Below are 26,337 nucleotides of genomic sequence, written 5' to 3' on the forward strand. Positions count from 1 at the left end.
TTTTAAAAATCAGACTTTTAAATACAATTTAATGTGATTATTTTTCCTACTACTTGACTATGTTATTTGTGGTTATTTGCAAAATTATATTTAACTTATTTATCCATTTGTATTAATGCAAAATCTCATTTGCAACCTGAAGTGGTTTTGAACTCATGATTCCCTAGCCTAAGTTTCCCAAGCGTTACAAATACAGACATGGACTACAATGACTGGTTTATTTGAAGTTTTAAATCGGCTTTTTGTGAAAAAAGGATTAGTCTTGCAAAATAATGTTAATGAGACATTCATCACTGGTACACAACTATTTCAAGGACAAGCATAATAAATCATGACTGTTAGTAAAGCATCAAATCAGATTTAATTATTTATTGCTGCACGTGAAACATTGCCAAGCATTTGAATGCTTGTCATTTTATGCCATTTTGTTAAAATGTCATGTGCTAACACTCTATCTTTGTTATTAGCCACAAGAGCTAACCTGCAGCTGGGACTTGGATGGTCACCAATTCTCTTAAATTCAAGTCTCCAGGCTGCCAATTCCATAGCTCACTGGCATTGGAAGACATCAAAAGATGAGTGTTAAACTTTCTGTTCATCAAATGGCTTTCTATATCTGTATAAAATAGGCTGTATATTTTAATACTTGCTACAATGAACTGAACACTGAACACATCATTCACGGCATTTTAAAAGCCCATGGAAGTACTACTATAACTGCTGAGGTGAGAGATTTCATAAAGAATTCTGCTCAGCTCTCTGCATTAACATTTCTGCCATCCTTAGGAAAAGAAGTTAATTGTATTTAAGCCTCTTGGGTGATTTAGTGTTACTCTTACAAGATGATCCTCCTACGGGACAAAGAACACAGAGCACAGGCTATGCAGGCATCTGCCTTTGTCTCTCTTACATCTAAATTTATGCTCAAGGCAGTTTTATTAAAACTTGGAAAACATTAGTTAGTATCACTTTAAAAATGTCACCTTATGCCATGTGTGTGAACATTTGTGCTGGCTGTTTTATGGAACATGACATAGTGTTTCTTTGATTTTCATTTGATTCTTGTTTCAAAATAAGTTGAACATGACATAGTTTTCTTTCAAACACTTGGCTTAGTAAGGGTCAGCATTTATGTTTCAGTTGCATTTTATCACCATGGAGCATTTCCAGGAGAGAGCTGTACTTCACATACCTTTTGCTTAGACCAGATAAGTCTTTAAAATCTGGTAACAACCAATTAGACTGCAAATAAAGTCTCGTGTGTTCTAAGGGGTTCAGGCTGTTACTGAGTGAATATGAACTCCAAAGATCTTCTTCTGTCAAAGCTTACATTTATAACATACAGAATATTGTTATAATTTAATGCATCTTAAAAAGAAATAAAGTCTTTGGGAAAGAAATGAACATGACTAGAATTTCTATTTGACAAATTTTGTGAACTGGAGATACCTAAGCTCATAATTATAATAAAATTTATATTTTGTGTAATGAGGATGAATAACACATTTAAAAGAATAAGGGAAGCTTGAAGCTGTTGGATATATCCAGGTCCTAAGATGTGGAGACATTAGCAGCTTCCTGGGGAAAAAATAACCAACCCTGTGCCTACAATTCTGACAGAGAACCCTCTATACCTTGCTACAATTGCTTTATGGGAGTCTTAGTATCAAACCTAGAAAACAAAACTTATAATTTTGGTTGAAGTATGTGTTCTTCTTAAATTTCTATTGTTGTGGTGAGACAAATACCATAGCCAAAAGCATCTTAAGGAGGAAATTTATTTGCCTTGTAGGTTACATTCAAAATTGGGAGAAGGAAAGACTCAAACTCAAACAGAAACCTGCTGACAGAAAGTGAAGCAGAAGACAAACAGGAATTCTGTTTCCTGGCTTGAGGATTCTGATTTATTCATTTTGGGGGAGGGGGTATTTGCAGTGACCTTTATTGATGGCATTCAAAAGAGTAGGGGTGGCTCTCTAGGCTCCTCCTGTTACTATGAGGGTCTAGGATGGAAATTGTGAGGAAAATGCTAGTGTTGGGGGCCAAGTTGGGACAGGGACTCGTCAACAACTGAGGGTCTTTCTCTTGCTCTCAGTGTCCTTGTCATGGTGGGTGGTCCAATGTTTCTTAGTCCTTGGAGGCCATGTAGGCCATGAGGTCCACCACCCTGTTGCTGTAGCTATAAGTATTGTCATAGCAGGGAATGAGCTTTGCAACATTGTAATTGAGAGCACTGCCAGCCCCAGCATCAAGGGTGGAAGTGTGGGAGTTGCTGTTGAAGACATAGGAGACCACCTGGTCCTCAGTGTAGTCCAGGATGCCCTTAAGGGGGCCCTCAGATGCTTGCTTTACCATCTTCTTGATGTCATCATACTTGACAGATTTCTCCAGGCAGAATGCCAGATCCACAACAGATATATCAGGGGTAGGAACATGGAAGGCCACGCCAGTGAACTTCCTGTTCAGCTCTCAGATTACCTTGCCCCCAGCCTTAGCAGCACCAATGGATGCAAGAATGATGTTCTGGGCTGCTCCATGGCCATCATGCCATAGCTTCCCAAAGGAGCCATCTACAGTCTTCTGAGAGGCAGTGATGACATGGACTGTGTTCATGAGACCTTTCACAATGCCAAAGTTGGCATGAATGACCTTGGCCAGGGTGGCTAAGTTGTTGGTGGTGTAGGATGCATTGCTGAGAATCTTGAGTGAGTTATCATATTTCTTGTGGTTCACACCCATCACAAACATGGGGCATCGGCAAGGGGCTGAGATGATGACCCTTTTGGCCCCACCCTTCAAGTGGGCCCCAGCCTTTTCCATGGTGGTGAAAATGCCAGTAGTAGACTCCATGACATACTCAGCACCGGCCTCACCTCATTTGATGTTGGCAGGATCTCGCTCCTGATGGTGATGGGCTTCCTGTTGATGACAAGCTTCCCATTCTCAACCTTGACTCTGCCATTGAATTTGCCAAAGGTAGAGTCCTACTCCCCCTTGTTCCAGAGACAGCAACATCTTCTCTAAAGGGCAGAGAAAGAGTAACCAAATTAACAAAAGCAGAAATGAAAAGGTGGATATAAAATTAGACACTAAGGAAATCTATGAGTTTACACTTTGAAAACCTATACTCCACAAAATATGACAACATGAAAGAAATGGATAATTTTCTGGGTAGAACCACTTATCAAAGTTAAATCAAGATCAGATAAACAAGTTAAATAGATCTATAACCCTTAAGGAATTAGAAGCTGTCATTAAAATTCTCACAAACAGGGCCAAATGGTTTTAGTGCAGAATTCTACCAGACTTTAAAAGAAAAGCTAATGTCAATATTCTTCAAATTACTGTAAAAAATAAAAATATAAGAAGCATAGAAAAATTCACTTTATATGGCTACAATCAGCCAGATATGAAGCCACACAGAGATTCAACAAAGAAAGGAATTACAGAACAATTTTCCTCATGAAAATAGATGTGAAAAAACTCTATGAAATACTGGCAAACCATATCCAAGAATACATCAAAAAGATCATCCATCATGACCAAGTAGGTTTCATCCCAGAGATAAAAGGAGGATTCAAGATATAACAGTCACCAGCTTACACCATTTAAACAAACTGATAAAAAGAATCATCTTTTTTAAAGCATTTGAAAAAATTGACACTCCATCACAATAAAAACCTCTGAGAGAGTAAGAATGGAAGCAATGTATCTCAGCAGAACATAGTCAAATTAAAACAAGCCTATAACCGACATCAGATTAAAAGGAAAGAAAACACAGATCAAGCCCTCTAAAATCAGGAACAGGGTTTTCCATTCTCTTTTAGTATTCCATATAGTATTTGAGTTCTAGATACAGCAATAAGACAACCAATTAAAATTTAGTGGATTCAAATTAGAAAAGAAGAGGTCAAATTATTTCTTTTCATAGATGATATACTATGCTTAAGACACCCTCAATTTTTTTAGCAGAAAATTCTATAGCTAATAGACAACTTTAACAAAGTGGGTGGATACAAGAGTAACTCAAAAAAATCAGTAACCCTCCCGTATGCAAATCACAATTGGATTGAGAAAGAAATCAGGGAAAGAAGACACTTTATAGTAGCCACAAACAATATAAAATATTGGGGTAACTCAAATCAAGCAAGCAAGCCCCCCCCAAAAAAAAACAAAAGAAAACCCTAACCCTAACCCTAACAAAAACAGGAAAGCCCAACAACAACAAAAACCTTGCATGATAAAAACTTGTAGAGAATTTGAAGACATACAGATTGGAAAGGTCTCCAATAGTCATACATTGGTAGGATCAATATCACAAAAATGGCCATCTTACACAAAACAGTCTAACGATTCCATTCAATTTCCATCAAAATTCCTGCACAATTGCTTACAGACTGAAAAGGACAATACTCAACTTCATATAAAAACAAAAAATCCAGGAGGGCTATAACAAAGAATATCATTAGGACAAAATAGAAGCCACTAGAAAAGAGAAAAAAAAAGATTTTTAGCAATTTCATGTCAGACAGAGGGCTAATATCTAAAATATATTAAGAACCCAACAAAGTAGATATCAAGAAAACAGTTAACTCACGTCAAAACCGCGGTGCAGATCTAAATAGGGGATTCTCACTACAGAAAATCAAGATGACTGAGAAATAAATAAATGTTCCACATCCTTAGCCATCAGGAAAATGCAAATCAAAATGACTCTGAGATTTCATCTCATATCTGTTGGAATGGCTAAGATCAAAAGCTTAAGGGACAGCAAATGCTGGCAAGGATGTGAAACAAATGGAACACTCCTCTATTGCCGGTGGGAGTGCGAGTTCATACAAACAACCACTATGGAAATCAAGGTGATTCCTCAGAAAACAGGGAATCAATTTTACCTCAAGATGCAACTATACAACTACTGGGTATATACTCAAAGAATGTCCACCCTTCCAGAAAGACATACACTCAACTATGTTCATTTCAGCTTTATTCATAATAGCCTGAAACTAAAAGTCCTAGATATCCCTCAACAGAAAAATGGATAAAGGTGTGGTATGCCTATACAATGGCTTCTTGTTCAGCTGTTTAAACAAATGACATTAAGGAATTTTTAGGAAAACGAAGAGTACTAGACAAAATCATCCTGAGTGGGGTAACCCAGACCTAAAAAGGCAAAATATGTACTCACTTAAAGTGGATCTTAGTTGTTAAGTCAACAGATAATCATGTTACATCTAAAGACCCAGAAGGGTAACACATGGATCTCCATGGGAAGGGGAAATAGAAGAGAATTTCTGGGTAGACTTACAGTGGTTTGTCAAGGACCAGCCTCAGCCTGGAGAGGGGTTCTGAGGAAGGGGTTTCTGGGAGCAATTAAAACAAATGACTTGAAGTCAAATTGATGGTCTAAGTGATGACCTATGTCCTATGTAATTGTATAAGGGGCAAAATCTAAAGAACAAAAGGGGAGAGGGGAGAGAGAGGAGGGGAGAGGGGACATGGGAGAGGGAAGAGGGGAGAGAGGAAAGAAGAGAGAGGAGAGAGGAGAGGGGAGAGCCTGTTTTCTGTGCCTTCTTTCTTTCTCTCTTTTCTGCTTTCTCTGGAGACCTCCAGTCAGCTTGCTCCCTCCATCTTTCTCTTCCCTCTCCCCTCTCCCCTCTCCCTCTCCCCTCTCCCATCTCCCCTCTCCCCTCTCCCTTCTGAGTTCAACCCTCTCTCCTCTGTTGTTTCCCTTCTCCCTCTCCTCTGTCTCTTCTTGAGATATGTGGAGCCCCTTACACAATTCAAATGGCATCCTTTTATTTTTGTGTATTTGAGAAGTTATATATTTTCCAACTCATGTTTTTAGAGTCCTCTTCTACTGCATTAAGGGCTGTCCTGAAGGTGCCAGCACCTAGCATTTTGCTGAGACATAATTTAACCAGTTTTACCTTGAGAACTTATACTGTCTGTGATTATCATGGAGTCACTTATATTAACAGGGAAGACAAAATATTTACATTATTATACAAATAAGCCTTATGCACACAGCAGCCATTGACCTTTGTGGAGGACCATGCCTTCTGGCTCTGTCCCAAGGCCATGACACTGTCATTCTTTCCCTACCAAGGTCATTCAGGATTAGGCAGTGTTTGAATAGCAGGGATCAAGTAGAGAGAGCAGGGAAGGAATTATGTTTTGTTGATGTCTAGTTTGTTTTGTCCTCATTATATATTACACATATTTGGTCACTACCCCCAAACTCAATACGCTGAAAGGAATGTAAAAAGATTTTCACTAAATCCACATTGGACTAAGTATCTAGTTAAAAAAAATAGTTAAACATGTACCAAGGAATAAACATGCAGACTGTGTTCCTCAACATTAGATTCTGTCTCCTGGTTTGAGTTCCTACATTGTCAGTCTATAACCTATAACATAAATTTAACTCTTTCCTTATAAAGTTGATTTTAACAATTGTCTTTATCATGGCAGCTGGAAAGTAACTTGAACAGACCTATACAAATAATTTTCATTCTACTCTACTCATATCGTATGTGCGTGTGTGCATGTGTGCATGTGTGCATGTGTGTGTGTGTGTGTGTGTGTGTGTGTGTGTGTGTGTGTGTGTGTATGCTCGCATATGTATGTGCCTGAGTGCAGGTGTGTGCTCACATGCATATGGAGTTCAGAAGTGGGCACTAATATCCCCCACTGTCTATTCATTTGAAGGAAGTTTTCTACCTGTATCTGAAAGTCAGTTATCGGTTAGGGTGAAAGTCAGCAACACTCATGTCTCTGCCCCCCTGAGAACTGTGGTTAAAATTTCTTTTTCAGAACACTGCACTGGAGGCTGTGCTGTGATCCAAACTCTGGCTCTCATGATAGTCAAACAGGCTATCTTAATATTTGAGGCATCTTCGCTGCTCACCACCCTCCCTTTTCATTAAACCATCTCTTAAACTCGAATACTAGTTGATACTTATCTTAAAAACTGAAAATCTGGAATACTGAAGACTAGCTTTTCAAAACTTAATGTTGTGTCTTAAATACCTCATTGACCAGTCTATCCACTATTGGCAAGACATTTGCCTGGCTAATTTCTGAACCAGGCCATTTATTATTTTTCAATACTAAGTTTCTTTCCTCTTTTTACAAGTAGGTCCAAATTATAACTTGTCTTGTTATATTCTTCCATTCTTCTGACTAGGTACCATGTTTTTATTGCAAATGGGTCACTTTAGATGTTCAAACAGCATAACCATTTTATCTCACAACAATTTAAAAAACATGAGCTTTGAGATAATTTGTCCATCTTGCATGAAATTGGCAAATTATTTAGCATAATAAAAGTATAAAAACATTACTCACACAGTCTCTGCTTCCATAGCATAATTCAAAATAATCTGGTACCATAAGTGTTGATTCTTTATTGTTTGTGTCAATAGTGAACTTATTCCTCATACACATATATTATCTTCAGTCAAAGTAGAATTGAAATCATGTAATATTGGGGAATAATCTAGTTAGTTATAAATTGTAATTGTTTTCTGCTAGCAAACAAAAATAAAAGTACTCTCAAACAACATATGTATTCCAGTGTTTTGGAAAAAACCATATTTCTTGCTGTTAACTTCTGCTGATGATTATGAAATATAAACTGAAAAATAAAAAATGTAATATTATCCTGGCACATTGGCTTCACTAAGTTGGTTTTCATTAACACACAGAATCAGGCACAAGAAAATTTCATACACATGTACACTGGTTGACAAGTAAATATCAGCCAGTTATCAAGTTCCTTAATAATTTTATTGAGAATTTTGGAATTCCATGGGGTAACCATTATCTTGCTTTATTGATGAAGATTTATAAATAATTCACAAAATTAAAAGGCTACTGTATTGTGACAATCATTCATTTCCAAAGCAAAAGTTATATTCCTGTAATTGGCAATAACATTGATAAAATTTCAGGGATTTGTGTATGTAAAAGTGCCACCAATATTCACAAACAAAGAATGAGTGCTATGCAACCAGGCGAAATTCTTCACTAACGACAAGATAATTGCCCACTGCTTTCTTCCTAAAATATTAGATTCTCTTTGAATACTTAATGTCCACCATCGTCCCCATGATATATTTTTTAATGGAAATCATAGTGCCACAGCCAGGATACCTCAGAGTAGCCCAGTCAATACCACTGGCTGGACGATGTAGATCCTTAATATATGTCAGTGATTTCAACAATTAACAAGTAATAATATTTTTTCTTAATTTTTTTATTAGACATATTTTTCCTTACATATCAAATGTTATTCCCCTTCCCAATTTCCTGTCCATAAGCCTCCATCACCTCCCCTCAACCTCCCCCGTACAGGTGTTCCCTCCACTCATCCCCACTACTGTCCCCCCATATTCCCCTGCACTGGGGGTTCAACTTTGACAGGACTAAGTGTTTCCCTTTCTACTGGTGTCCCAACAAGGCTATTCTCTGCTACATATGCAGTTGGAGCCCTGGATCTGTCCATGTAGTCTTTTGGTAGTGGTTTAGTCCCTGGAAGCTCTGGTTGGTTGGCATTGTTGTTCTTATGGGGTTGCAAGCCCCTTCAGCTCTTTCAATCCTTCCTCTAATCCCCCCCCCACCACCTGTCAGGGAGGTCCTGTTCTCAGTCTAGTGGTTTGCTGCTAGCATTGACCTCTGTATTGGACATGCTGTGTCTCTCAGGAGAACTCTATATCTGTTCCCATTCAGCATGTGTTTTTAGCTTCATCAATCTTATGTAGCTTTTGGTGGAGATTTTATATATATATATATATTATGTATATATATATATATATATATATATATATATACCACATGTCAGGCTCTGAATAGCCGTTCCTTCAATTGCTGCTCTAAACTTTTTGCTTCCATATCACCCTAGTATGACTATTTTTCCCCTTTTAAGAAGGAATGGGAGCATCCGCACTTAGGTCATCCTTCTTCTTGAGCTTCCTGTGGTCTGTGGATTACATCTTGGTTAATTCGAGCTTTTTGGCTAATATTCACTTATCAAAGAATGCATACCAAGTGTGTTTTTTCTATGATTGAGTTACCTCACTCATGATGATATTTTCTAGTTCATTCCATTTGCTTATGAATTTCATGAAGTCATTGTTTTTGATAGCTGAGTAGTACTCCATTGTGTAGATGTACAACATTTTTTTAATCTCTTCCTCTGGTGAAGGACATCTGGGATCGTTCCAGCTTCTGGTTATTATAAATAAGGCTGTTATGAATATAGTGGAACATGTGTCTTTGTTGTATGTTGGAACATCTTTTGGGTATATGCCCAGGATTGGTATAGCTGGGTCCTCAGGTATTGAAATGTCCAATTTTCTGAGGAACCTTCAGACTGATTTCCAGAGTGGTTGTACCAGTTTGCTATCCCACCAACAATGGAAGAGTGTTCCTCTTTCTCCACATCCTCACCAGCATCTTCTGATACCTGAGTTTTTATCTTAGCCATTCTGACTGGTGTGAGGTGGAATCTCAGGTTTGTTTTGATTTGCATTTCCCTGATGACTAAGGATGTTGAACATTTCTCAAGGTGCTTTTTGGCCATTCGACAATCCTTAGTTGAGAATGTTTTGTTTAGCTCTGTACCCCAATTTTTAATAGAGTTATTTGGCTCTCTGGAGTCTAATTTCTTGAGTTTTGTATATTTTGGATATTAGCCCTCTATCAGATGTAGATTGGTAAAGATCTTTTCCCAATCTGTTGGTTGCTGTTTTGTCCAAATGACAGTGCCTTTTGACTTACAGAACTTTGCAGTTTTATGAGGTTCCATTTATCGCTTCTTGATTTTAGAGCATAAGCCACTGTTGTTTTGTTCAGGAAATTTTCCCCAGTGCCCATGTGTTCGAGATGCTTCCCCACTTTTTCTTCTATTACTTTGAGTATATCTGGTTTGATGTGGAGGTCCTTGATCCATTTGAACTTAAGCTTTGTATATGGTGGTAAGAATGGATCAATTTGCATTCTTCTACATGCTTACCTCCAGTTGAACCTGCACCATTTGTTGAAAATGCTCTTTCTTCCATTGAATGGTTTTAGCTCCTTTGTCAAAGATCAAGTGGCCATAGTTGTGTGGGTTCATATCTGGGTCTTCAATTCTGTTCCACTGATCTATCTGCCTGTCCCTGTACCAATACCATGCAGTTTTTATGACTATTGCTCTGTAATACTGCTTGAAGTCAGGGATATTGATTCCCCCAGAAGTTCTTTTATTGTTGAGTATATTTTTCGCTATCCTGGGTTTTTTTATTATTCCAAATGAATTTGCAAATTGGTTTTCCTATCACTATAAATAATTGCGTAGGAATTTTGATGGGAATTGCATTGAATCTGTAAATTGCTTTTGGCAAAATGGTCATCTTTACTATATTAATCCTGCCAATCCATGAGCATGGAAGATCTTTCCATCTTCCGAGATCTTTCTCAATTTCTTTCTTCAGAGACTTGAAGTTCTTGTCATACAGATCTTTCACTTGCTTGGTTAAAGTCACCCAGAGGTATTTTTATATTATTTGGAACTATTGTGAAGGGGCTCATTTCCCTAATTTCTTTCTCAGCCTGTTTATCGTTTGAGTAGAGGAAGGCTACTGATTTGTTTGAGTTAATTTTATATCCCAACACTTTGCTGAAGTTGTTCTCTGGTGGAACTTTTGGGGTCACTTAAGTATACTATCATATCATCTGCAAATAGTGATATTTTGACTTCTTCCCTTCCAATTTGTATCCCTTTGACCTCCTTTGGCTATCTGATTGCTCTGGCTAGGACTTTGAGTACTATATTTAATTAGGGAGAGTGGGCAGCCTTACTTTTTACCCTCCACTCACAAGTAAAAATCTATACCTTTTTATTCTTTAAAGAAGACCACATCTAAATTCCACTGAGAAACTTCTCTGGAATTCTCAATTTTACCATATTTTGTCACAGTGGATTGGATGAATTATGTAAGAGTTAAGTAATACTGTTAGACTGAATTTTCTGTTCAAAGATTTTGATGCCTTGAATGTTGAATTGTATTAGGAACAACAGCAAAAATGTCACCCAAATCTATGAGGATTTTGAGTTTTGACAATAACAGAAAGAACAATGAACCCAAAATAATATTTGTATCATTTACTTTTCAAAGACAATTTACAATTTTGAGGGCAGAAGAAAACTATGCTAAATTAATATCATTATTAGAAAATAAATTAACTGGAAGCTACTAGAAATAACTTGTAAACTAGATTTAGAATAGCCTCCTATTTTTAAATAAGTTATTCAATAGATATACACATTATAAGTTATTCTAATTATATATGGACTGAACACAGAAAAATCGATCATAAACGAGATTGCTGCTAAGGTTGTTACTGAAAACAGAAGCAAATTTCAGCAACACCATGTTTAACATTTTTCCTCATATTTTCTAGTCCTATCACACAGTTTAATGACATTGCTAAAATATATCTGAGCAAATAAGAAGGAAACTAGGCATTCCAGTTTGTTCACCCAGAACCGCATAGAAAGATAAAAAGTTTACTTTGTATCCTGAAATTAATTCACAAACTCTTTAGAGTCAATAATTAATTGTATTAAGATACCCAGGGACTTAACTTTTAAATTCATTTTAAAATTAAATTTAGCAATATGAGTGTTATTGGTTGCTCATAAAAAGTGGGCAAATTTAGAATATTACAACTAATATTTTTATTACTTGAGGAAAATAATGGCTTGAGTATAATTGGTTCAATACTCTGTTTAAAAATATTTGCAAGGTATAAGATACTGTGCTCATAATAGTAATGGTACTGTTGGTGGTAACATTTCAGTGGGTAAAGACGAATAATTTCAACATGATACAAAGTCATAGAAATACCTTTAATCTGCGGTTCTGGCTTCATATCTGCTCCAAGAGTCATTTACAGTCTGTTGCACAAGAGTAGCTGTTTGCTTATTGTTTTTAGTAGAGAATATATCACAAGCAGAATTTACATAGCAGAAAAAGTATAACCTGTGCACTCTATTATCCAGTAACGGAGGAAAATCACCATGATTGAGTCAGACACTTTTAGCCCTTAGTCATTCTCTTCTGCTTTACTTTTGAGAGAAAGATAATTCAAATTCAGCCTCCACCTGTATTTGGGTATATAGCAATTTATGGAATATAGCATGCATGGAAGAGTAATGTATTGAACAACTGTAAAAGAGATGGGAAAATGCTCAAATGCATAGAAGACAGCAGCACTATGATAGTAGTCTTACCTGTTGGTGGTGAATATAGGACAAGCTGTTATATCATATCTGTCAGTGTCATTATTGTGTTTCATTCTCCTAACAATCTGATACGATGTGATTATGTGAAAAGTGAAGTCACCCAAAACAGTTCATGTTCTTATAAAATGCTAGAGATTTACAAAGTGCTAGCAAGTTTTTCTCAAAAATTGTCACATCTTATTTCCCTTTAGCTGAATCCCATGAATACCTTGTACCATGTGGGAAGGAGAGGTGTGAAAGGTATTTTGGTTCCTGGTAGAGATAAGGTTGAAACCCTGGATACTCTAAGAGACTGTAGGCATTTTCCTAACCTCCCAAGAGGCCAGGTCCCTCTCACATAGCTATAGCATCCCGCACCCCCAGCCCCTGATGAAATGTTGTAGCCATGGGTCAATTAGAAGCAGGACCATGTTGTCTCTCATGTAGATAAGGTCTCAGAACAAGCCAATAGGAAGTACCTACTATCAGACCCTGGCCAACCCCTCCCACATGTAGATGTGGTATTCTCAAGCTCTCAGGCCCAGCCAATAGGAAGTACCTGCTGTCAGACCCTGACACACGCCAAAACTGTAAATAAGAATCCTATCCAGAAGAATTAAAGGTATAAGAGAACTACTCCATCTTCTGAGAGCTTCTGTCATAAGAGCTGTAACACTGCCACTGGCAGGAAAAAACTGTTCTCCCAAATTCACCTCCAAAAGCTTCCCTGGACCCCTGACTGGCTAACCAGCCTCCTGCTGTCTCAGCCCAAAGGATGTCTTGGAAACTGAAGTGGCAGCAGATGAGACAGAGGTGAACCAGCTGCAAAAGCAGAGGCAGTGGAGGTGATTCCCCGTCTCTGCTCGAGTTCTCTCCCTTTGCCTGAACCCTCACACCTGGTCAGGCCAGAGACCTCTGTGGAAAGCCTCCAGAACAAGGGCCAAGAGTATTGTGTTTTATTAAATTGCTATACCAATACACACACATAAACGTCATCTGTCGGTCTGCCTGCCTGCCTTTCTGCTCACCTGCTCATCCATCCATCCATCCTTCCATCATCCATCCATATATATATATATATAATCTATGTATCTATCCATTTATCTAATTATTTATCTATCTATGATCAGTCTATTATCTATCCATTTTATTTATCTGTCTATTTTTATTCATCTCTCTACTATCCACAGAAAAGAAAAAAAAACGAATGAGAATTGAATATTTGATACAGAGAAAAAAGTAATAATTTGTTTCTGTTCATTGGTTCACATTTTTAACTATAATAAAAATAATATCATCCAAGAAAATTAAGATGCAATAGTATGTCTAGTAAACCTGAATAAAGTATTTATTAGCATGTCCAGGCTTTTGTTCTACTTCATAAATTTAAATGAATTTCTATATTTAAATAATGTGTTTCCAATAATTCTTTTCCTAATATACTCACCCAAATAGGCTATCTTTTTTCTTTTCCATATATGGATATTTTCTTTATTTACATTTCAAATGTTATCCCCTTTCACATTTTCCCCTCAAGAAAACCCCCATCCCATCTGCCCTCCCGGTGCTTCTATGAGGGTGCTCCCCCATTTACCCACCCACTCCCTCCTGACTCCCTGCCCTGGTATTCCCCTACACTGGGGCCTGTAGCCTTCACAGGACCAAGGTCTCTCCTCTCATTGATGCCCAACATGGCCATCGTCTACTAAGTATGTGGCTAGAACCGTGTGTCCCTCTATATGTAATTTTTGGTTGATGGTTTAGTCCCTGGGAGCTCTGGGAGTAGTTAGTTGATATTATTATTCTTCCTATGGGGTTTCGAACTCCTTCAGTTCCTTCAGTCCTTTCTCTAACTCTTACATTGGGGACCCTGTTCTCAGTATGATGGTTGGCTGCAAGCATCTGCCTCTGTATTTATCAGTAAGGTCACTGTATATAGGATGGATTCCCAGGTGGGAAAGTCTCTGGATGGCCTTTCCTTTAATCTCCGCTTCACATTTTGTCTCTGTATATTTCTTCCTTTGTGTATTTTGTCCCCTCTTTTAAGAAGGACTGAAGCATCCACACTTTGTTATTCCTTTTCCTTGAGCTTCATATAGTCTGTGAATTGTATCTTGAATATTCCAAGCTTTTGGCTAATATCCACTTATCATTGAGTGCATATCATATGTATATATTTTTATTGGGTCATCTTACTCAGGATAATATATCTAGTTCCACCCATTTTCCTAAGAATTTCATGAAGTCATTATTTTTAGTAGTATTTCACTGTGTAAAAGTACCATATTTTCTATATCCATTCTTCTGTTAAAAGACGTCTGGGTTCTTTCCAGCTTCTGGCTATTATATATAAGGCTGCTATGAACATAGTGGAATATATGTCATTGTTATATGTTGGAGCATCTTTTTGGTGTATGCACAGGAGTAGTATAGCTGGGTCCTCAGGAGCACTATGTCCAATTTTGTGAGTAACTGCCAGACTGATTTCCAGAGTGGAAGTACCAGCTTACAATCCCACTAACAATGGAAGAGTGTTCCTATTTCTACACATCCTCACCACCATCTACATCATTTGGGTTTTTGATCTTAGTAATTTTTACTGGTGTGAGGTAGACTCTCTGGGTTGTTTTGATTTGCATTTCCCTGATGGCTAAGGATGTTATTAGATATTAGCCCTCTATGGAATGTAGGCTTGATAAAGACCTTTTCCCAATCTGTTGGTTGCTGTTTTGTCCTATTGACTTTGTCCTGTGCTTTAAGACACTTTGCAATTTTATGAGGTCCCATTTGACAATACTTGATCTTAAATCGTAAGCCATTATTGGTTTTCTGTTCAGGAAAATTTCCCCTGTGCCTGTGTTTGAGGTTCTTTTTTTTTTTTTTTTTTTTTTTGGTTTTTTTTTTTAGAGCTGGGGACCGAACACAGGGCCTTGCGCTTCCTAGGCAAGCGCTCTACCACTGAGCTAAATCCCCAACCCCGTGTTTGAGGTTCTTACCCACTTTCTCTTTTATTAGTTTCAATGTATCTGGTTTTATGTGGAAGTCTTTGATCCACTTGGACTTGAGCTTTGTACAAGGAGATAAGAATGGTTCAATTTGCATTCTTCTACCTGTTGACCTCCAGTTCAACCAGCACCATTTGTTGAAAATGCTTTTTTCCATTGTATAGTTTTAGCTCCTTTGTCAAAAATCAAGTAACTATGGGTGTGTGGGTTCATTTCTGGGTCTTCAATTCTATTCCATTGATCTACCTGCCTGTCTCTGTACCAATACCATGTAGTTTTTTTCACGATTGCTTTGTAATAGAGCTTGAGGTCAGGATAGTGATTCCCCCAGTTCTTTTATTGTTGAGAATAGTTTTCACTTCCTAGGTTTTCTGTTATTCCAAATGAATTTGTAAATTGCTCTTTCTAAATCTATGAAGAATTGAGTTGGATGGGGATTACATTGGAGCTCTGACGACAGACAAAAGCAAAAATTAAAACTGAGTCGTAAGTGAGTGTACACACTTGAGTAAAGCTCTAGGTCCTGTGTTATGGGTACAACCCCATCATAAAAGTAACATGTCAGCAAGATTTTATAGAATAACTTACTAATAAAGGAGAAAGACAATCTATTGCTTGGCACACCAGGATTATTTTATGAGCTCTAGATAGCAACTACGTAGAGAATTAAATCATTTCCACTGTTCTTATGCATTCGTTCAAACATTTCACTAAGTACAATTGACAACTCACATCTAATACATGATCTGTGTTAAATTCAATACTGCTTTGCATTCATTAACCTCATAAAATGTATGTACATTCATATATATATATATATATATATATATATATATATGTGTGTGTGTGTGTGGGTGTGTGTGTGTTTCCAACTTTTATTTCTATTTTGTGGACTGCATTTCCCTTTTGTGAAAGAAAAAGATTCGATCAAAATGTGTTTGTGAATTTTTTGTTTGATAGTGCTATTCTTATCCCTTCTAGTCATAAAATCATGAATAAAATGCACAGGAAGGACTCAGACTGTTGTCACTGCTCTATCTCTGCTTTTCTGTTTTGACACATTTTCAGCCACATTATCAAGTCAGTACAACACAAATCAAAATACATTGCCAGTGTGATCACAATGACTGATAACTGCACACCAGCCTCCCAACAGATAATGTTGTTTATTGAATAAAAACGATTATGATGTGTGTCTGTACAACACTTTAAAGATCTACCACATGGATGCATGTGCATATGGACTGAATAACTTTGGTGCCCAAAGAGAAGGTTTCATTGCTCAAAAAATAATTTATATCCTGGAAATGGGAATTCTGTCACATCATTTCTTTTGAATAAGAATAAAACATTTTAAAGTAATGACCATAAGTAAAATAATTTTTAATTATTTAACTATATGATTGATAAGTATAGGTTAACATTATTATACTATTTTATATATACCACTTTCATAATATATATACACATATATTTCAACAGGATTATTAAAAAACATAACTAGAATGAGAATTTGCCACTGTAGAAACAGTACTTAAAATATGATATCTGCAATCAGCCTATTACCAAATTAATGACACTTATACGTGCATAATATCTTTTAAATAACACAAAAATATGGAAATGTTTCTGAACTGATTTTGGAGTAAATAGAATACGTGTACTTTTCCATGTCAGTAAATATACTCTTCGGATATTTTAAGCCGAAGCAATACTTTCCATGGATAGGAAAATTAATACCCACATTGTAAAATAATATATAATATAAATATGTTTCTATCACATTTTTAATCTTTTATTTTCTTTATTTTATTTCTTATTGGAAATTTTTTATTTACACTTCAAATGTTATTCCTTTTCCTGGTTTCCCAGCCAAAAGCTCCCTATCCCATCCTCCTCCCCTTCTTCTATAAGGGTATTCCCCCTGTACAACCACACCCCATTTCCGACCCCAATGATATTCCCCTTCACTGGGGTTCCAGCTTTGGCAGGACCAAGGGCTTCTCCTACGAATGGTGCCCCAAAAGGCCATCCTTTGCTACATATGCATCTGGAGCTATGGATCTGACCATGTGTGTAGTCTTTGGGTAGTGGTTTAGTCCCTGGGTGCACTGGTTGGTTTGTATTGTTCTTATAGGGTTGCAAGATGCTCAACTTGTTCAATCCTTTCTCTAATTCCTCCAACAGTGACCACATGCTCAGTTCAATGCTTTGCTGCTAGCATTCACCTCTGTATTTGACATGTTCTGGCTGAGCCTCATGGGAGACAGCTATATCAGGCTGCACTTGTTGGCTTCATCACTATTATCTAGATTTATTATATATATAATAGGCCAGGTAGGGCAGGCTCTTAATGGTCATTTCTTTAGTCTCTCCTCCAAACTTTATTTCCATATCCCCTCTTATAAATAATTTTATTTCCTTTTTTAAGATGGACTGAAACATATTTATTTTGGTTGTCTTTCTTCTTGAGCTTCATGTGGTCTGTGGATTGTATTTTGGGTAATTCAAGCTTTTGGGCTAATATCCACTTATCAGTGAGTGCATACTCTGTGTGTGTGTGTGTGTGTGTGTGTGTGTGTGTGTGTGTGTGTGTGTGTTTTGTTGTTGCTGTTATTGGGTTACCTCACTCAGGTTAATATTGTCTAGTCACATTCATTTGCCTATAAATTTCTTAAAGTCATTGTTTTTCATAGTGAAGTAGTAGTGTGTAGATATATCACATTTTCTGTATCCATCTCTTTGTTGAAGGGCATCTGAATACTTTCCAGCTTCTGGCTATTATAAGTAAGGCTGCTATGAACATAGTGGAGCATGTGTCCTTGTTATATGTTGGAGCATCTTTTGGGTATATAACCAGGAGAGGTATAGCTGGGTCTTCAGATAATGCAGTGTCCAATTTTTCTGAGGAAACTCCAGACTGATTTCCAGAGTGGTTATACTGGTTTGCAATCCCATCAACAATGGAGGGAAATTATTCTCTTTCTTCACATCCTCACCAGCATCTCTCTCTTTCTCTCTGTTTATTTTCTTTTTTTCTCATATTGTTTTTTTTTATTTATCTACATTTCAAACGTTATTCCTTTTCCCAATTTCCAGGACATAAGCTTCCTATCCCATCCCCTTCCACTTCAAGTGTGTTCCCCTCCACATCCACCCCCACTTCCCGCCCAACAATCCCCTACACTGGCGGAGGGTCCAACCTTGGTAAGACCAAGGGCTTCCCCTTCCACTGGTGAACAACAAGGTCATCCTCTGCTACATATGCAGCTGGAGCCATAGTTCAGTCCATGTAGCGTCTTTGGGTAGTGGTTTAACCCTGGAAGCTCTGGTTGGTTGGCATTGTTGTTCTTATGGAGCTGCAAATCCCTTCAGCTCTTTCAATCCTTTCTTTAATCTCCAATGGCATCCCGTTCTGAGTTCAGTGGTTTGCTGCTAGCATTCGCCTCAGTATTTGACATGCTCTGGCTGTGTCTATCAGTAGACATCTATATCGGGTTCCTGTCAGCATGCACTTCTTAGCTTCATCAATCTTATCTAGTTTTGGTGGCTGTATATATATGGGCCACATGTGGGACAGGCGCTGAATGGCCATTCCTTCAGTCTCTGCTCCATACTTTGCCTCCATAACCCCTCATATGAATATTTTTGTTCCCCCTTTTAAGAAGGAGTGAAGCAACTGCACTTTGGTTGTCCTTCTTCTTGAGCTTCAAGTGGACTGTAGATTGTATCTTGGATAATTCGAGCTTTTGGGCTAATATCCACTTATCAGTTAGTGCATACCATGTGTGTTCTTCTGTTATTGGATTACCTCGCTGAGGTTTATATTTTCTAGTTCCATCCATTTGCCTATGAATTTCACGAAGTCATTGTTTTTGATAGCTAAATAGTACTCCATTATGTAGATTTACCACATTTTCTGTATCCTTTCCTCTGTTGAAGGACATCTGGGTTCTTTCCAGCTTCTGGCTATTATAAATAAGGCTGCTATGAACATAGTGGAGCATGTGTCCTTGTTATGTGTCAGAGTATCATTTGGGAATATGGCCAGGAGGGGTATAGCTGGGTCTTCTAGTACTGCAATGTCCAATATTGTGAGGAAACACAGACTGATTTCCAGAGTGGTTGTACTGGTTTGCACTCCCACCAACAATTGAGGAGAGTTCCTCTTTCGCCATATCCTCGGCAGCATCTGCTATCACCTGAGGTTTGGATCTTAGCTATTTTGTCCTGTGTGAAGTGGAATCTCAGAGTTGTTTTAATTTGCATTTCCCTGATGACTAAGGATGTTGAACATTTCTTTAGGTACTTTTCAGCCATTCCTTATTTCTCAGCTGAGAATCCTTTGCTTAGCTACATATCCCATTTTTAATAGGGTTATTTGTCTCTCACGAGTCTAACTTCTTGAGTTCTTTGTATATTTTGGATATTAGCCCTCTATCACATCTAGGATTGGTAAAGATCTTTACCCAATAAGTTGGTTGTCATTTTGTCCTAATGACAGTGTCCTGTGCCTTACAAAAACTTTGCAGTTTTATGAGGTCCAATTTGTTGATTCTTGATCTTAGAGCATAAGTCATTGATGTGTTCTGGAAAATTTTCCCAGTGCCCTTGTGTTTGGGTGTTCTTCCCCACCTTTTCTTCTATTAGTTTGATTTTATCTGGTTTTATGTAAATGTCCTTGATTCTCTAGGACTTAAGCTTTGTACAGGGTGATAAGAATGGATCAATTTACATTCTTCTATATGCTGAACTCCAGTTCAACCAGGACCTCCAGTTCATTTTTTTTTTCTTCAGAGACTTGAAGTTCTTGTTATACAGATATTTCACTTCCTTAGTTAAAGACGCACCAACGTATTTTATGTTATTTGTGACTATTGTGAAGGGTGTCATTTCCCTATGTTCTTTCTCGGCTTATTTATCCTTTGAATAGAGGAAGACTACTGATTTGTTTGAGTTAATTTTATACCAAGCCACTTAGTTGAAGTTATTTCTCAGGCTTAGTAGTTCTCTGGTGGAAACTTTGGGGTCACTTAAGAATAATATCATATCATATGCAAATAGTGATATTTTGACTTCTTCCTTTCCAATTTGTATCCCTTTGACCTCCTTTTTTTGTCTGATTGCTCTGGCTAGGATTTTGAGTACTATGAATAAGTAGGGAGAGAAGGGGCAGCCTCGTCTATTCCTTGATTTTAGTGGGTTGCATCTAGTTTCTCTCCCTTTTGTTTAATGTTGGCTACTGGTTTGCTATGTATTGTTTTTGCTATGTTTAGGTATGGGTTTTGAATTTCTGATCTTTCCAAGACTTTTATCATGAAGCAGTATTAAATTATGTCAAATGCTTTGTCAGCAATTAATGAAACGATCAAGTCTTTTTTTTTTTTCTTTGAGTTTGTTTACATAGACGATTACATGGATTTCCATATACTGAATGATCCCTGCAGCCCTGGGATGAAGCCTACTTGATGATAATGGATGATCATTTTGATGTGTTTTGAATTTGGTTGGGGAGAATTTCATTGAGTATTTTTGCATCAATATTCATAAGGGAAATTGGTCTGAGCTTCTATCCTTGTTGGGTCTTTCGTGGTTTAGGTATAAGCATAATTTTTGGTTTCATAAGAGGAATTGGGTAGTGCTCCATCTGTTTCTATTTTGTGGAATAGTTTGGCCAGTATTGGTATTAGATCTTCTATGAAGGTCTGATAGAATTCTGCACTAAACCTATCTGGTCCTCGGCTTGTTTTGGTTGGGAGACTTTTAATAATTGCTTCTATTTCTTTAGCAGTTTTGGGACTGTTTAGATGGTTTATCTGATCCTGATTTAACTTTGGTACCTGGTATCTGTCTATAAAATTTTCCATTTCATTCAGATTTTCCAGTTTCTTGAACATTGGCTTTTGTAGTAGGATCTGATGTTTTTTTTTAATTTCATCAAATTTGGTTTTTATATCTCCCTTTTCATTTCTGATTTTTTTAATTTGGATACACTCTCTGTGTCTTCTGGTTAGTCTGCCTTTGATTTTCTCAAAGAACCAGTTCCTCATTTTGTTGATTATTTGTAGAGACTTTTTTGTTTATACTTGGTTGATTTCAGCCCAGAATTTGATTATTTTCTGCCTTTTAATCTTCTTGGGTATATTTGCTTCTTTTTGTTCTAGTCCCTTTAATTGTACTGTCAAGCTGCTAATGTATGCTCTCTTCTGTTTCTATGATTTTTCCTCTTAGCACTGCTTTCATTGTGTCCCATAAGTTTGGGTATGTCATGACTTCATTTTTATTAAATTCAAAAATATCTTTAATTTCTTTTTTTTTCTTTTTTCCTTGTCCAAGTTATCATTGAGTAGAGCATTCAACTTCCATTTATATGTGGGCTTTCTGTCTTTATTTTTTTTATTGAAAACCATCCTTAGTCCATGGTAATCTGATAGGATGCAAGGTGCCCTTGCCTTTGGAACATAGATATTTAGGATTGAGAGTTCATCTTGGTGGATTTCTTCCTTTGATGAGTATGAAGTGTCCTTCCTTATCTTTCTGATAACTTTTGGTTGAAATTCAATTTTATTGGATATTAGAGTGGCTACTCCAGCTTGTTTCTTCAGACCATTTGCTTGGAAAGTTGTTTTGTAGCCTTTTACTCTGAAGTAGTGTCAGTCTTTGTCTCTGAGGTGTGTTTCTTGTATGCAGCAAAATGCTGGGTCCTCTTTACATATCTTGTTTGTTACTCTATATTTTTTATTGGGGAATTGAGTTCATTGCTATTGAGAAATATTAAGGAAACTGATTTTTTTTCCTGTTTTTATTTGTTTTGTTTTGTTTTTGTTCTTCTTGTTGTTGTTTGGGGTGAAATTATATTTGTGTGTCTCTCTTCTTTTGGTATTGTTGCAACAAGATTACTTTCTTGTTTTTTCAAGGGTGTAGTTTCCCTCTTTGTGTTGGAATTTTCTATCTATTATCCTCTTTTAGGGGTAGATTTTTAGAAAGATATTGTGTAAATTTGATTATGTTATGGAATATTTTGGTTTTTTCAATTTATTTTTCTCTTTCTTTTTGCTTTCTTAACTTCCCAAATATGCTTCTTGTTTTATCCTTGTTTCCTTTACTGTGCTTTGCAAATTTGCAAAATGATTGGATGAAGTATAACTTTTTATAATATGTGGTAAAATGTATTAATATACCACAAATCAGTTAAAGCACAGTAATATTCATTTCATTGCCTCATTTCTTTTTCTGTTCTACTTCATTGTCATTCACTACAGTTTCCTGTCACCCTTTCAACCAGGTCATCAGTGTTCATAAACCTTTATGACTAAATATCAATCCTTATATGTGGATTTTATCCAGTATTACAACAATGCTTATAAAGTTTTATTTAAGGTTCACTACCATTTGGCATCTTATATTATGCACTTTTTATATAAAATGTTGAGGCACTCTTTTTTCTAATCTGTAATTGGATGTCATATCATCAAATATATAAAAGAAGTTGGATAGGAGCAAATTATGAAAAAAATTAAACATGATTTTTTAAAAATTTTTGTGTGTTAATTGTATAGTGGCAGTATGGATCACAAGCCTGTTCCACTATATATATAAAATGTCACTCTAGAACTTTGTTTATGCAATAATACAATAATCCATATCTCATCTATGAATATATTTGAAGAGAGTTTCTGTAAATCCAAATTAAAAGCAAAAGCAATTAATAGCATATATGTGTGTATCTTTAATATCCCCATAACTATATATATACATATATATACACACATATATATACATATAATATCATATCAATATTTAAAAATAACCTAATTACACATATTTCCTTTACTAATGTATTGGAAGAGAATGTAAGTCTAAATCCCACATTCTATATTAAGCACAATGAAACAGAGTTACAATTAGAATATGTTTGTTCTGGAAATCTCACCTAGAAATATGCTACCTAGAAAAATTGACCTCCATGATCAATCCTTAGTGTGTTATATTTTTTATGGCATCTGACCATGAATATTGTGACCATGGTTAATCATCTCTTTCTATGCTATAGAGATGACTTATTTAAACTTTGGCAAGTTATCTAAAGATGAGATTCTCTTTTAAGATACTGAGACATTTTCCATATTTTCTTTGGCATCTTATTTCTTCACTGTTATGGTTGAATTTTTATCCCCATAGGAGATATGCTGAGACACACTGAGAATCTAATACTCTTTTGGATTTTTTGTTTTCAAAAAAGGCTACTCCAAGTGCAATGGCTTAAAATGAGGTCACACTGAAAAATAATTGGCTCATAATAGGACCAATGTCTTTATCAGAAGAGAAGGGGAAATAGAGAAAAGATAGGGAAAATTGGGTTGCATAAGAGCAGGGCTGGAGTAATTCAGTCTCAAGCAAAGAATTTGTAGTATCACCAGCCGAAGTTCAGAGAGGAGAGAAGAAATTCTTACAGAGCTCAGAGGGATGTGCACTGCCAAATTTCCCTCTTTTAGCTTCCAGAACTCTGATATAAATCCTCCTCATTTAAGCTACCAGCTTTGTAACAATAATTTCTTTTTGTGACAAACCTAGACAATAAGTTCAAATTTTGATAGTTTACCATCTTTATTTTAGAAATGAGAAAGCACGGTCTGACAAGGCCAAGTAAATTACCCAAATTTATGATATTTATTGTTTATGGTGTGTTCACTATCATTGTAATATCCTTTTCAATATGTTACTTATAACTTTAAATATCTAATTTATGAAATTTTACATAAAAAATCTATATTCATCAGGATTCTTTAGGGTCACAGAACTTATGGACTGTCTCCATCTACTAAGGGAATTAATTGTGATGATTGCAGGCTTTATTCCAACTAACGCAACAATGGGCAGTTCTGGATTAGAAATTCAAGAATTTAGTAGTTGCCCAGTTCCACGAGGCTAAGATGTTTGAGCTGGTTTTCTGTAGAAGTAGGTTCCAACTGATGTACTGGCAAGTAAGAGTGGGTCTTTCTTCTTCCAATGTCCTTATGTAGGCTTATAGCAAAAGGTGTGGCCCAGATTAAAGATGTGTACCACCTTGTCTGGATCTAGGACTTTACCTGGGCCTAAGCTATTCATGGTCACTATGCCTCATGATCTCCATATCAAGTTCAAGGTTAGAAACCTGTGTCTTCCAGCCTCAAGATCTGAATTAAAAATGTGCCCTCCAATAATTCTTGATTGTAGTTCATTCCAGATATAGTCAATTTGACAACAAGGAATAGCCATTACACAATCCTATCTACTATGGCAATGCAATTAAAAACAAGTATTCCGGGCTGGAGAGATGGCTCAGTGGTTAAGAGCACCGACTGCTCTTCCCGAGGTCCTGAGTTCAAATCCCAGCAACCACATGGTGGCTCACAACCATCTGTAAAGAGATCTGATGCCCTCTTCTGGTGTCTGAGGACAGCTACAGTATACTCATATATAATAAATAAATATTAAAGAAAAAAAAACAAGTATTTCACAAAACATTCTTAGTGGAATTTTACACATATTATTCTCTAAATAGTAAATAGGATTAGAGGGGTTTATATTTGAACTTTTTTTATTAGAGCAAATGTGAATGTATTGACATTCTCTCATGTCTCTAATTGGTAACCATGTTGAACTCTACAACCCAATTCATCCCTCTGCCCTCTGTGACACTCTTGAAATTGATGAGAATACTAAAATTGAAACAGACTGTGTGTTGACAAAGAATCATAAAAAAAGTCTATAATCCGCATACTCTGGTTAATGACTGAACACGTGGGAAACACACAAAAACTCAATAAGAATCAAAAGCATTCATTTGCAGAAGTAGCTTTTGATGTCTTACTGTAAACATCGATATGCATTTGGGAGAAATTTTATGCAACACTGTTTGAAAGTGTCTTCAGCTTCAGGTTTGGAATAGATATCAAAGTAGTTATAGGATTGTGCAGCTGTGTGAATGTGATTGCAAAAAGGTACTTGGAAAACTTACAAGGACAACGTTGAGTAAAACAATTCTAAGGGAAGATTTTATTTCTCCAGATCAATATAATTATACACAATAGTAAAATAAGAACCATAAAAAAGAGACTATCTTGGAGTTTAAATGACTATAAGCTGATGCTGATAATATGATAATAAAATCCCCTTATATAAAAAATAGTTCATTATAATTAAATTCAAAAATAGAATATTTTAACTTAATTTACTTAATCATCATTGTAGGGAATAGAATAAATTGGATGAATAATTCGGTAATACCTGCACTGTATACTCTCAGTTATCTATCTAATATTGAAAGTCTCCCAAATTAACCTGAATTCATTTAGGCCCTGATCGCATATCATGCCATGAAAGCAAATGAAGCCCCTTGGCTAGTACAATATCCATAAGAAGATTTGAGATACAATTGCATCATTTTAATTGAATTTCCAGCCATATCTGTAAGACTTTTCTGCAACAAAAAAAACTTCACATATTCCAAAAATGAATCTTAATTTTCTCTTAATAGATTTTAAAGTGAAAAATACTGAATGATGAGAGAAAACACCAGTGAGATCTGCAAGTGCTAGGACGAGAGTCAGCTTTCTGAGAAACTAGAGAGGTTAACCACATGCAAGCTGCAAACACTGCTCATGGAGAGTAGGATGTTTAAGTTAAAATCATCTCAATCAGTGGTAAGACTGAGAACAGTTTAAACAGCCAGACTTTATTTCAACTGAAAAAATACTTAAATATTATAAGCTCATAGACTGTACCCTAATTATAGATCCACCTCACTGGGCAGTTTTAATTGCTAATGAGACAGATGCTTACCTGTGATGTTTGCAATGTGTTTGTCATGTCATGCATCCTTATCAGGGTTTGGGTTTTTGTACTTTTTATTTTTACTTTTTGTCTTTCAAATTAGATTTAAAATAACCTTAATTTTGATAGAGGTTTTATTTTATAATATCATGAATCAAGGCAAGTCCTTTGTGGTCTAATTATATTTTGCTATTTTTAATCACTTTTACAAATGGTTTGTTTATTAATACCAAATGCTTAGATGGT

At 36.4% G+C, this 26,337-nt stretch overlaps 1 pseudogene; it reads right to left on the minus strand.

Annotated features, from left to right (window-relative positions):
- Positions 1-2,469: 2,469 nt before the first annotated feature.
- On the minus strand, positions 2,470-26,136 carry LOC116895844 (annotated as a pseudogene).
- Between the last annotated feature and the right edge of the window lie 201 nt (positions 26,137-26,337).

The sequence above is a fragment of the Rattus rattus genome, chromosome 3 (assembly GCF_011064425.1).
Source record: "Rattus rattus isolate New Zealand chromosome 3, Rrattus_CSIRO_v1, whole genome shotgun sequence".
NCBI classification, from domain to species: Eukaryota; Metazoa; Chordata; class Mammalia; order Rodentia; family Muridae; genus Rattus; species Rattus rattus.